Source organism: Coturnix japonica, chromosome 4 (genome assembly GCF_001577835.2).
Source record: "Coturnix japonica isolate 7356 chromosome 4, Coturnix japonica 2.1, whole genome shotgun sequence".
In the NCBI taxonomy this organism is placed as follows: domain Eukaryota; kingdom Metazoa; phylum Chordata; class Aves; order Galliformes; family Phasianidae; genus Coturnix; species Coturnix japonica.
In genome coordinates, this window is record NC_029519.1 from 32,059,302 (window position 1) to 32,071,465 (window position 12,164).

The following is a 12,164-nucleotide window of genomic DNA, read 5'->3' on the forward strand; positions in this document are numbered from 1 at the left end:
GGAAGTTCTTCAGGTAGAGCTCCTCTGTGGGCTTGTGGGAGACATCACAGATGCTTGTCCCCTCTAATAAGGATTATTTTCCTCTAAAAAGTATGCATACTTCACTAGTCTCAGTAATAGGTGATTTTCTATTATAGATTGTCTTTTGCTTTATAGATTTTGTTTTGGTCACAGCAGCAGCTGATAGGAAGAGACTTATATGCTGGAAACACTAATAAGAAGAAATAAGTCGAGTGATAATTTTCTAAGCTGCCAATAGTGTGAGTTTGAGAACTGCTTTTTGGCTATGAGAGATTAAACTTTGGTTGGGTCTATGTGTACGGAAGTTGTACTTATAATTAACGGTAATTCACTGTAAATACAATAACAGTACAAGTACAAAGAACAAACAAAATAGTTAGAAAATGTAAGATGCCTTAGTACAGTTTAAGCTTACTGTGGTATCCTCCATCCATCTTTCTCAGTGTTCCATTATCTACATTAAGATTTAGCTGTACGTATATATAGTGTGTTTAATTTTTATATATAGTTTTATATATAGTGTATTCAGGTGTGCTTAAATTTTGCAGATTTTTTAAAATACACCATGCTAGGTAGGCTTGTATTTATAAAAGTTTGTAAGGACAAATATAAAATTTGGGAGAATCTTTTGAGCTTGTTAATAATACAAGAAATTTGACTTCGGAGTAGGAGATATGAGTATCTCTTTAGCAGAAAGATTGAAGGGTTTGTGTTCTGGAAAAGGTGGGGAACCTTGACCAGGATAAATGCAGTGGACTGCAAAGAGAGTGCACAGCTGACATAAGGTTACAGGTGGATCAAACAATACTGATGAAACAGAAACACCTGACAAGCAAGAAATAAAACTAGGTCAGCTTCCTAAAACAGGTAAGTGTTGCTATGTTTCTAGTGCTGCACCCATGAAGTAGCTCTTGATGAAGTACAACTGATGTGTTTGTGAGACCTTTTTAACATGTAAGTAAATTGGAAAAAGAGTTTACACCTTCTTTACACCTTCTTTTGATCAATAACTGAATGGTTAGAAATACATTTGAGCTGAAAGTTTAATATGAGAACAGAGAAATCTTAGTGTTGGGTAAAGAGAGTTAGAGTTGAATTATTATGGTCTGTCCTTGTGCTGTGGTTTTCCTTGCCTTCATCCATCTATTCTCCCAGTGGTTTCTCAACAAAGAAAATCTGCAGTTCCAGCCCATCAGTAAAAAATGCTCTTGAATATCTTGTTAATACTGAAGGTATTTATTTCTGATCATGACAAAACTGACTTGTATTCTGTATATTTCTGTAGGCAAATAGAAGGTTTGATTTTTCATGAGCAGATGAAACATTCTTAGAAATTGATGGGGGCTTTACACAAAGACTGCAAGATTGACCCTATGTCTTGTAATGCTATCAGCTTGGAAATGAGATTGTTTGGATAAGATTGGATTCAGCTTGTTGATACCTAGACCTGTGATTTTCACTGTTAATTGGCTGTTGGGAGAAAGCAGGGAGAAACATGTTCTGTCAGGAAGTATGTCTGGTCTATGAGATAAAATGACTGTTGTACCATTGTACCAAGTATTTTCTGTTTTTTTTTTGGTTTTTTTTTTTTTTTTTTGAATGTGAAAATCTTCACCCCTTGTTATTGCCCAGCACTGTAATGGCACTACAACTTCATTTTATTATCCATGCAGTCTAGCTACAGTGCTTGCTTGAGAAAGCTTTCTGTTTTCACTACAGACTTGGAAAGGACTCCTTGTCAAGGATTACTTCCCACAACCCACAACTCTACTAAAGGATTCAGATTAACAGCTGCACTTTTACAGTGGAGCGATGAAATTGCACTGTAAATGGCTTCTAGTGTGTGATATGAGACACAAAGAACATATCCACCTTTGAACTTACTACAGAAATAAAATTAAGCAAAAAAAAATATATATATATATTTACATACATAGTTCATATATTGCAAAATAAGAATTAGCAGAAGATTCATGTTCACTTTCTCTCTCTCTCTCTTTCTCTCTCTCTCTTTTTTTTTTTTTTTTTCTTATATGAAACTTTGTGGAGGTCTGGGTCATACAGGACCTGCTTCTATCAAGAAAGGCTATCCTACTTAAGTGGAAAAAGCAGATGTTTTCTTGTCTTTTTGTATCATGATGTTACATATTTAATCTCATGGTAGACTGACTTGTCTCCCCAGCATCTTCTCCTTTATTAGAGACTACTTGTGGCTTTGTCTCCTCTTTTGTTAATAGTACATTTCAGTATGAGGTGTTTGTGTGTAAATAAACACCTACTAAGTAGCTACTCCATGCTGTTATGACTCAATGGGATGATAGAGTTCTTGCTGAAATGAAAAAATGAGCTTTATTTAAAACATTCCCCACTCACCAAGGTTCTGATGCAAATATTTGAGTACAAACCCTTTCCTTCAGAGTTTGTATGTTGCTCTGTTTAAAACTGACTTGATGATGCTACATGCAAAAAGCATGCTAGCTCTGCTGTAAAATTCTGTTTTAATGGACAAGAGCATGCATGCATGGACTCCATTAGCACACACAGCTCACTGACTGAGACTGTAAAACAAGAACACTGATTATCTTCATCGCTGCATTATGAGAATGAAAAATTCCTTGGGAATCTGACTCAGACAGCTAAATGCGGCTCTGGCCCTCCATGACTGCAATAACCATGGTTGCTTACAGTCAGTCTGTGGATGCACTTCTGCCATACAGTTCTCTGTGGGTTTATGAATGTGTGTATCTGTTGCATCATGGAAGTGTATGTACTGACGCTATTACTGCTCCGTGGTGACTACCTCCAACAGCTGAACAAGCTCTTAAATGATAGCATTTACTTTAAAATATCTGCTGTTTAAAATTTCTCCTACCTAATTACTTGTCAGTCATTGAAAAAGAAGCTGTTATTTCATATACTTCCAAACCCTTTTCACACACAAATATTGCTTCTCTTATTCTGCACATGATTTTGAAGTGCAGAGATTCAATCAGCTGGTCTAATTACAAAAATGAAAAGTATACTTGGTTACTCCATTCTTTAGCATTCCTACTCCAGTCTCAAACAGATTTTGGAGAAAATATAGAAAAGTCTTCTGCATACAGCATCATCCACTGTGCTGAGGATAGGTATACATTCTAGAACAGGAGGTGGCCATCCAGCACTGGGTAAATTGTACAAAACTGAATGAGGTAGTTGGAGTGTCCTCTCATCAGCTGTGTCTGTTGAACAAAGAGAAATATCTGTGTTGGAAGCAACCATAGCATGTAAACGAGATTTACCATGAAACTCGTTTCTTTCCATAATAGAAGCCTAAGGACACTGTTGTACTTTGCTGAATTTGGAGGCTTTTTTGTCAGGCAGGGAGACTGTGCAAAAATGGTATCAAATGCAACCTCATGAGTCTTCTGTAGCTCTTCTTACTATCAGTGCTGCTTTACTGTTAACAGTGATTTTTTGCCAATGACCTTGACAAAAAATTCATCAGAAAATGATTATCTATGAGCACTGAGTTTGTGCTGGAGGGTGTTAGTGAGGTGTAATAAAATGCAAATTATTCGTACACTTGGCATCTAAATCTGGGCTTCATTCATTGCCAATAGCTACAGCTGTTGGCTTACCTTCATAACCAGACATCAGTCAAGGGCAAAGAGGAAGCAAGAAAAGTACATGGGAAAAAGCCAGTGACAAACAGGTCTGTAACTCTGAAAGATATTTGTCTTGAAACTGTCCTAATATTTGGGGATTTTTATTGCAAAGATACGAAAGTGTACTATGAGTGATCATACTAATATATTACAATTAACTATCTCTGTACAGACACTTTCCATTAATGTGATACAACATTGGTTTTGGTTGCTTTTTTTTAAAGTATTTTTCCTATGAAGCAGGAAGAGTTAGGGAACACCAAAAAAAAAAAAAATAAATAAAAATTTAAAAAAAATTGAAAAACACACTGAGAAGCTTGACTGTAGTGAATTCTCATACTGCTGTCTACAGGTCATATCCTGGACTTGTCGTAATCCATAACACAAAGCCTTTCAGAGCCAGGCAGCTTAGCCACAGCAGGTAACTCAAAACCTGAAAGGTACAAGTCTCCCAGTGAGAGTTGCATAGCTGTTTGGCAATACCCTCCAGAGTTTTTTAGAGTTGGACTTATGTGATGCCATATTTAAACTTTTCTTCTGCTAGAATAAATGGGACAATTTTGCAGAGACTTTGTGCATTAGATTACCGCTTACTCTCAGGAAAAGAAAGGTAGTTTCCTATAAAGTACAGTTTTCTATGAATTTCCAATATGCCAGTGTTATACTGCTGGCATGAAATTGAAGACTAAAACATTTTGGAAATATACATATGCTCTTTTTTTACCTCTCACCCTTATCTAAAATATGAAGATGTGTGGAAAGATGCTTTTGCTTACTCAGACATCAGACCCTACAGATGGCTAGAAACTGAGAAAAATATGACATCTATAAATGTGGCAGGATCTAGTTAAGAAGGAAAAAAAGCTTTTAAGTTAAAGATACAGAGTGGAAAAAAATCTTTATGCAACTTTCATTTTTTTTCTCTTGCATGAGAAATATTATATGCTGTTGTGAATGATTTTTGAAACTTGATGAGTATGACTTAGCATAGTGACAAAAAGTTGAAATGTTCATTCCTGCAGCTTTAAACAGTCTCAATGACCCATATAACTGTATGTACTTTCCCTCCTTCTGTTTAAAATTTAAATGGTTTCCTTCTGACTAGTAGTATTTGAAGAAACGTTAAAGCAAAAGAAGAAATCAGTCAAAGTCTTTAAATTTTGCTGATATAATGGACTAATTCAGTATCACTGGGTTGCATTTTGCAACATCTGACTTCAAATAGATTTGTCAGCAGCTGGAATTCAATAAAAGGTTGAATTCAGACCCACTAGTCTTCTCCAATTCCATTAAGCTGTTGTTTGGCAGTAGGAGCCACAGCACTGTTGAAACCTATGTTTTAGTAATAGAAGATCTTTAATGTTTGTGGGTATGAATAATAGCAAGCTATGGTTTAAAAAACAAACAAATAAAAAACGCTGATTGAGATCTAGCCAAACTCCTTCCAAAATTTTAAGCTGAACTCTGGGTCCTTAATTCTGATTATCCTTTCAGGTGAGTGTCTGCATCCTCTTTCAGAGTGTGGCAAACTTGTGGGGTGTGACAACCACAGTTACTCTCATTTGGTGAAGTTGTTTGGGTGGAACTGCTCTGGAAGTTGCACTGAGGCTTGCTATAAAAGAAGCAAGTTCAGATTTAGGTAAAGCTAAGTGCAGATTTGATTGTTAAAACTGCTATAAAGGAGCATAAGGCACTCTAGTGAAATAGGGTATAGAGAATGGGATAGGTTGCTTGTTTTGTCATTGCCTTTGTTTTCTGTGCCTGGTAACTACAAGCTGCCTTAAAACTACTAAGTGTATTTCATTAATTTTAACTTTTATTTTCAGATGCTAAAGTTTTGTTGTCTTTTTTTTTTCCACCTCCTGAAAAGTCTTTCAAGGATCTCAAAACTAGGTGTTAAGTAATCAGGGCACAGACGTTTTTGTATATGTCTAGATAAGTCGTGACATTGACGTGACTAGTGGGAACATTGACACTTGTCTGGATTGGGGTAGCTTCTAAATGTCTGTCTCTACCTGCTTAACTTCAAAAGGTTAGGCTGACTTAATTTTGGCTTTTTTCAGTGCTGCAGAAGAGAAAACAGTGGTCCACACTGAGGTATTATGCTCCTCTAAAGATTAGACTTTATAGCTTATCTTTTCTTGTCAGCAGCTAATATCTTCGTAGAGGTTTCTTTGGAAGCAGTTGTTTTGTTCTGACATAAATGTCAATTTTATATACATGTAAATAAATTAAAAACAAACAAACAAACAGCCTCCAGGAATGTAGGCAGGCAAGCTTTTGATGTTGCTTTATGAGTCAGAAATTAATTAGGGAATCAAGACTTCAGCATAATTATAAAGGAAAAAGCATTTCTCTGCTGCCCTCCAGCCCAAGTAAAGATAGTTTCATTTTCATATACTCACAATAACACCTGAAATTTAGCATGATACATTTAAAATGTCTGCCTTGATGCCAAGGAAAGTGCTAGAGGAAAAAACAATGGTATAGTGCTGCTTGTCTTTGCTTTTACAGTTTATAATAAGCAGATAATTATGTAATAGTTGGAGGGCATTCTCTGGTCCATGCTATAGAAACTTTCGCACCATGTGGGCCGGAATGAGAATTGCTGGACACTTATCTGTCATCAGGAATAATTAATTAAAATGAGTAGGCTTTTGACAGCATAGCTCTTCTTTCTTAACTGTGAATGTTTTATTTATTCAAGCTATAAATAATGTTGATTAGGACATGCTATCTGGCTTTGGTTACCTCATTTCTGTGAGGGGTTTTTTCTAGTTTCTTTCATGCTTTGTGTTCGTGTTTGAATTACAAATGTTTGCAGGAAGAACAAATATTAACATAAGAATCTGAACGTCAAGTGCTTGAGTAGACACTTTTCCCAACATCTTTAAATGCTTTGAAACTGGAAACAGGATAGAGGTTTGAAAAGAAATGGAATATAATAGTAGTGCTAAGCTGTTTCTGGTGGTGTTTTTTTTCCAAAAGAGTTAAATCTGTTTCTCATCCTTTTCTTTCCTTCCCTTCTTTAGCTCCTCTACAGCTTATGAGTAAAATCAGGGTTTCAAAAAACAGATCATCTATGATAGTCTTACTGTAAGGTAACTCTCCTCAAAGCCTGACAAATAGGTGTGACTTTAGTTGTTGTAATACTTCACAAGGCTGCATGCAGATTAGTTACCAACATAACACCACACGTTCAGGTGACAAAAAGAAAAAAAATATGCTAATTGTAAATCTTTACTGATTTATTTTTGCAGTAACATTGTTCTGTTTTTTCTCAAAGTGCATAGCATTTTCATGAAGAAAGGATGTTTGTTTGTTTTATAAAAGGGCTTTGTACGCTATCTCTGTGCTGTGGTAGGAGTTATTTTATATTAACAATTCATCTGGTTAAAAACAAATACTAGTAATTAATCAATAGCAGGTAATATGGGGAATCTTGGAGAACAGCAGTCTGCAGGTTATTATGTGCTGTTGTCATGCAACAGGGAAAAGAACTGTGGATTAAGTAGTACTCTGCTCTGTTGTTTAATTTCTCCTTTTTAAAATCGTTGTTCTCAAATGCAGCGAGCTAATTTGGTGAAACAGTATGGAATAGTACCATTTTATGACCTAGTATGACAAACTATCTGTATTAGTTAGAAGTTGCTGTTCAAGCTGGGATGAGCCTTCAGCTCAAGCAAATTTAAATCAAACAGTGCCTGTGCTGCTGATGATCCCTGACCTGTCTAAACTAGTACTCTCTGCTGCTATGTGTTTAAAAATTGGGAAACTGTTAGGTGAGGAGCCTTGAATCATTTGTTTTACCTCTAACACTTTCTGTCTTTTGAAATGAGATTAATTTGGTACATGGCAAAACACATACTTAAGCATATTTACTATCCAGAACACCAGCAATTATAATCTGAACTTGAAAATAGGATGGGTGATGTGGGGGTGGCAGGGGAATTATTCCCTCCAAAAGCATGGAGGCGTAAGACAATCCTAAAAATGTGAATCTTTTATACCCAGTTTATTATAAAACCATGGGAAAGCAGGAAAAAGCATCATAAAATGTTTCTAAATGTGGAGGATTTCAGCAGCATTACATTTAGAAATGAAGTTTCTAAGAAAACGCCTTCCACTGCCCTCTACTGCCTGCAAGCAGTGTAGTGAAGCTAGTCCTGCTCAATTGCATGTGCCTTTCTCAAAGACCTGTGCTGGGGAAATGGGTGCTAGTTACGAATGAATGGAGCTGTGAAGGTGAGTCATACTTTGAGGATAACTTTTTACTGCAGGTGCTACTGTAATATCTAAAAGCCTTTTTCTGTGATCACCTGAAACAAGACACACAGCACTGGCAGATGTAAAAAGCTTTTTCAAGTCATCTTTGATTGCTGGTTATATTCACTGCTTAATGTTGGCGTACTGTTCTTGTACCTCCGCTTCTCGGAGACTTGAATTTTGGGCTTCTAGAAGACTATGAAATGCTGTTCTAGCCTATTTGTATTACACAATTTCAGTTTTATTCCATTCACTAAGGAAAAATAAAATAACAGCAAAAGCACAGGTCTTAGAAGTTTGTACTGGATTTAGAGAACATCATGATAAAACTTTAGAGAGTAGAGGGCTAAGTGGATTTTAACATTACAAGTAACTTCATGCCCTTGACGCCCTACTCTCTTTTGGGACCACAATAGTCATTACAGCACCTTAGCCTGAAGGTATATAATTTTCTTTTATGGGCAACTCTATCGTTAGCAGGGCCTTTGAATACATTGTGGCAGTAACAAAACTGCTTGCTTACTCTACTGTGCTGGGAAATCTCCATTACCCATCCAAGGAGTAAATAATCTTCCTGTAAACTTCTGTTTACAGTCTGTACCTAAGTACTGGGTTAACAGAGACAGTGTTATTGCAGCAGAGGTTAAGGCTGATTCAAGTACCTCAGAACAGAGAAAGAAAATAATTAAGTCAGTATTGCAGGAATTATAGCCCAATGTAATACTTCCACACATTGATTTTTAACCTTTCTAATATTACCTAGCTATCTTATTCCCTCAGCTTTTATAACTTCACTCTGCCTTAACTTAAACATGAAATGGCTGTGTCTTGTACTTTCTGTGAAGAAACATAATTGGATGCTATGTGTAGATACAAGTGTTGTTGTCAGGCACCAGATACATTCTTCACCTTCATAAAAACCAGCAGCTCTTCAGGGTTGAGCTAATGTTACAGGCCAAGTAATTATTCCAGGTCAGTAGATGTACTTCAGTAAATACCACTTGGTTAGCACAGATCCCAGAAGTAAGTTAAACACAGTAAGTATATTTGTAAGTTTTTTTTTGCCACATCCTGAGCTTTTTGTAATGAGGTTGACTATGGCTTTATTGGTCAGGCTAGTCTAAGTAATGTATGGATGAACTCATGGTATGCAGCCATTATGAGGACTGAATATTTTGTTAATGCATTAGACATTTTTGTTACCCATGAGGAAAGCAAGATATGAAGTGGTGTCTCAATCTGGTAGCTAGAAGTTTACCTCAAGCTATTGTTCTCAGTGACTGTGCTCACATACAGATTGCTAGCAGGCAAGAGTCTCCTTCTGTTTTGTGCTCAGTATCACAAGTGGTCTTTGGGGTTTCTTGGATGTTGCTGCAGTACAACCTGTCTAACTGGCAGCCAGAGCTGCCTCTGAGCCTGCTTTTTCCCCTCCTGTAGATTTGAAGTGCTCTTGGCACTTAAGCATGAACACGTGGGATCTGCTGTAGGAAAGCATGTGCCCATGATCTGCTGAGTTCAGAGGACTTTATGTTGGAGAAAAAATCTGGAAGGTTATGACTACACAGTGTGAATGCACCTGAGGGTCAGGATGTAGATGGAAAATGTAGCTATCCGGGTTATTGCACCTGTGGTCTACAATATGCTCAATTTATTGGCTGAAGGCATAATTTTTTATGAAATTGCTGTCTAGCCTGTGCTTCCTTAAATCAGGTCAATGATCACAGTTAAATGTAGCTGGAAGGAAGGCAGCATATGAAAGTTGGTCTGGTTTTAGCAAGAAACTTAGCAAAAGAAGCTGTGCCAAAGATGAAAACCTGTACAGTTTTGAGTATGTCCATAGATGGAGCGCTTGCAAAATTGCAATTATCGTTAATTATGAATGGTGAGCTTGCCAACACAGGTAAACCAAAAGAACATGCCTATAACAAAAGATTTTGTTGGCCTATCTTAAGGGGGAAAGACTTCCGTATGGCCGTATCCTTTGTATTAGAAATATTGTTATGTTCTAATAATTCCAGTATATCCTTTCAAAAAGAAAAAACAAACAAAAAAATATTGTAAACCGACTGTTTCATTATCCTGGAGAAGGGGAGATTTCAGGGGATTTCTTCTCAACTCTTCTATTCATTACATGCCTGATGCCAAGTTTTTGTGGCAAAAACTAGCAAACCTTAAAGTAATGAGATACAATTAACCATACGTTGTTATCTGTTCCTTTATTTACATGGATACTTTTGTATTAGATTGTATTAGAATTGGAACTGTGCTGTAGCTTTCAGGATCGATGACTATAGAAGAATTACATTCAGGACTGTTTCATTCAGCAACTAAGTGTTGACAATGTTGATAAAAGCAAGTTTTGAAAGTTGTCATTTCTTTCTCTGAAAGAAAGATATCAATTCTAAATGCATTTGTCTATTGACTTAATTAGCCATTAACTAATGGTTATTTGTCAGTTATGTCCATTTCTATTAAATGGGTGCAGTTAATTTAGAAATTATTCAGCTTGCAAAATAACTGCCAGCTCTGTAAACAATTACAGTACAATTATGATTATATTTTTCTAGTGTCCATTTGATCACTGAAAATGCAGTTCTATAAATTAATTTAAATACTCTCCACAATGCATTTACAAAGCATAACTGATTAATACTTAGTGACTGTTCTTTCAGTTGGGTATAGAAACAGCCTGGTGATTATTCCACCTTTGCCAATCCTGTAGGACAAATGAGAGTAGAAGATACCATTTTTTATTTGACATAAAACAGATGATGCGAGACGAGCTGCTTGTAAAAGCTTTGAAAGTTGACAATTTCACATCCTTGTTATTCAGAAGAGGATTGCAAATTAACAGTTATTTTCATGGATAAAATCTTTCCTATGTAGATTGTTATGAAGTTGCTAAATTGCATTCTCAACCAAATTCGAACAGATAGTTTGGATCAGGGTTAGTCAGAAAAATAACGTTAGTCTTAATTGAGAATGGATTGGATATCTTCCTTTGCAATATCTGGACAAGGTAACGTATTGTCTTTGTAGAGAGAGAATAACACCACAAAGATCACTGTCAGGAAAATCACATTCTGTTAAGCATCACAGAGTAGTATTTTTTCATTTCTACTTAATTAGTATACGAAGATAAGAAAGTTTGCATAATATTTTTGGTTTTCACTTATATTATTTTTTATAGACTTCTGCAGAGATGAAATACTACTAGGAGATTTCATGTGGCCATAGATTTGTTTTGAGACTTATATATCTACCCTAACATGGAAGGTTGATGAGGAACAGACTTAAGATACAATGCTTTTAACACTCTTTTGTAAAACTTTTTGTCTATATATCTGTAAGGTACTCTTCCATGTGTCGTAACTATGGACTTTTGGTCAATCAGAGGTATTTCCAACTTTATGATGGAACCTGTGAGAAGTATTTCAGGAGAACTGCTGTTATTTCAATGTCTTCCAATCACATTTCTAATTTGAAGCACACAGAGCCTCAAGGGAAAGTGGCATTGCATATGCTGCTCCTGCCCTTCTGTTCTCCTCAGTTATGCAAAGCTCTGATTCTGATTCAGTGGACAAACTTAAGTGTAAAGTTATGAAAGAAAATAAGGTTTCAAAGGTTGAATCCCTGAGAAAGTGGTCTGTTTTATGCTAGAACCTCTTTTTTTTTTTTTTTTTTTTTTTTGAAAAGAAAAACAGGGTCGATAGAAATTGTGCAGTTTTTCTGCTTGACAACTAAGCCCCAGGTTAAAGAGAAGATGGAGAGGGAATTTTATCAATGCTTATAGATACCTAGTGGGTGGAAATCAAATGAATGGGACCAGGCTCCTTTTGGTCGGTGTCCAGAAACAGGGCAAGGGGCAATGGACTCAAACTAGAACACAGGAAGTTCCAAAGAACCTGGGAATAAACTTTACTGTGAGGGTGGCAAAGCTCTGGAACAGGCTGCATGGGAAAGCTGCATTGTCTCTTTCTCTGGATACATTCAAAACATACCTGGGTGCTACACTTTACTGTAGGGAACCTGTTTTAGAAGGTGTGCTGGACTAGATGATCTCTAGAATTTCTTTCCAGCCCCTACAATTCTGTGAACTTTTATTTATTTATTTTAATAAAATAACCTGAAATTGTTTATTTACTGTAGTGGGCATTCTAGCACTGTGGTTTTATTTTGATTTAATTTTCTTTTTCTTGCAGTCTTATCGTATGTTATTTACATGCCTGA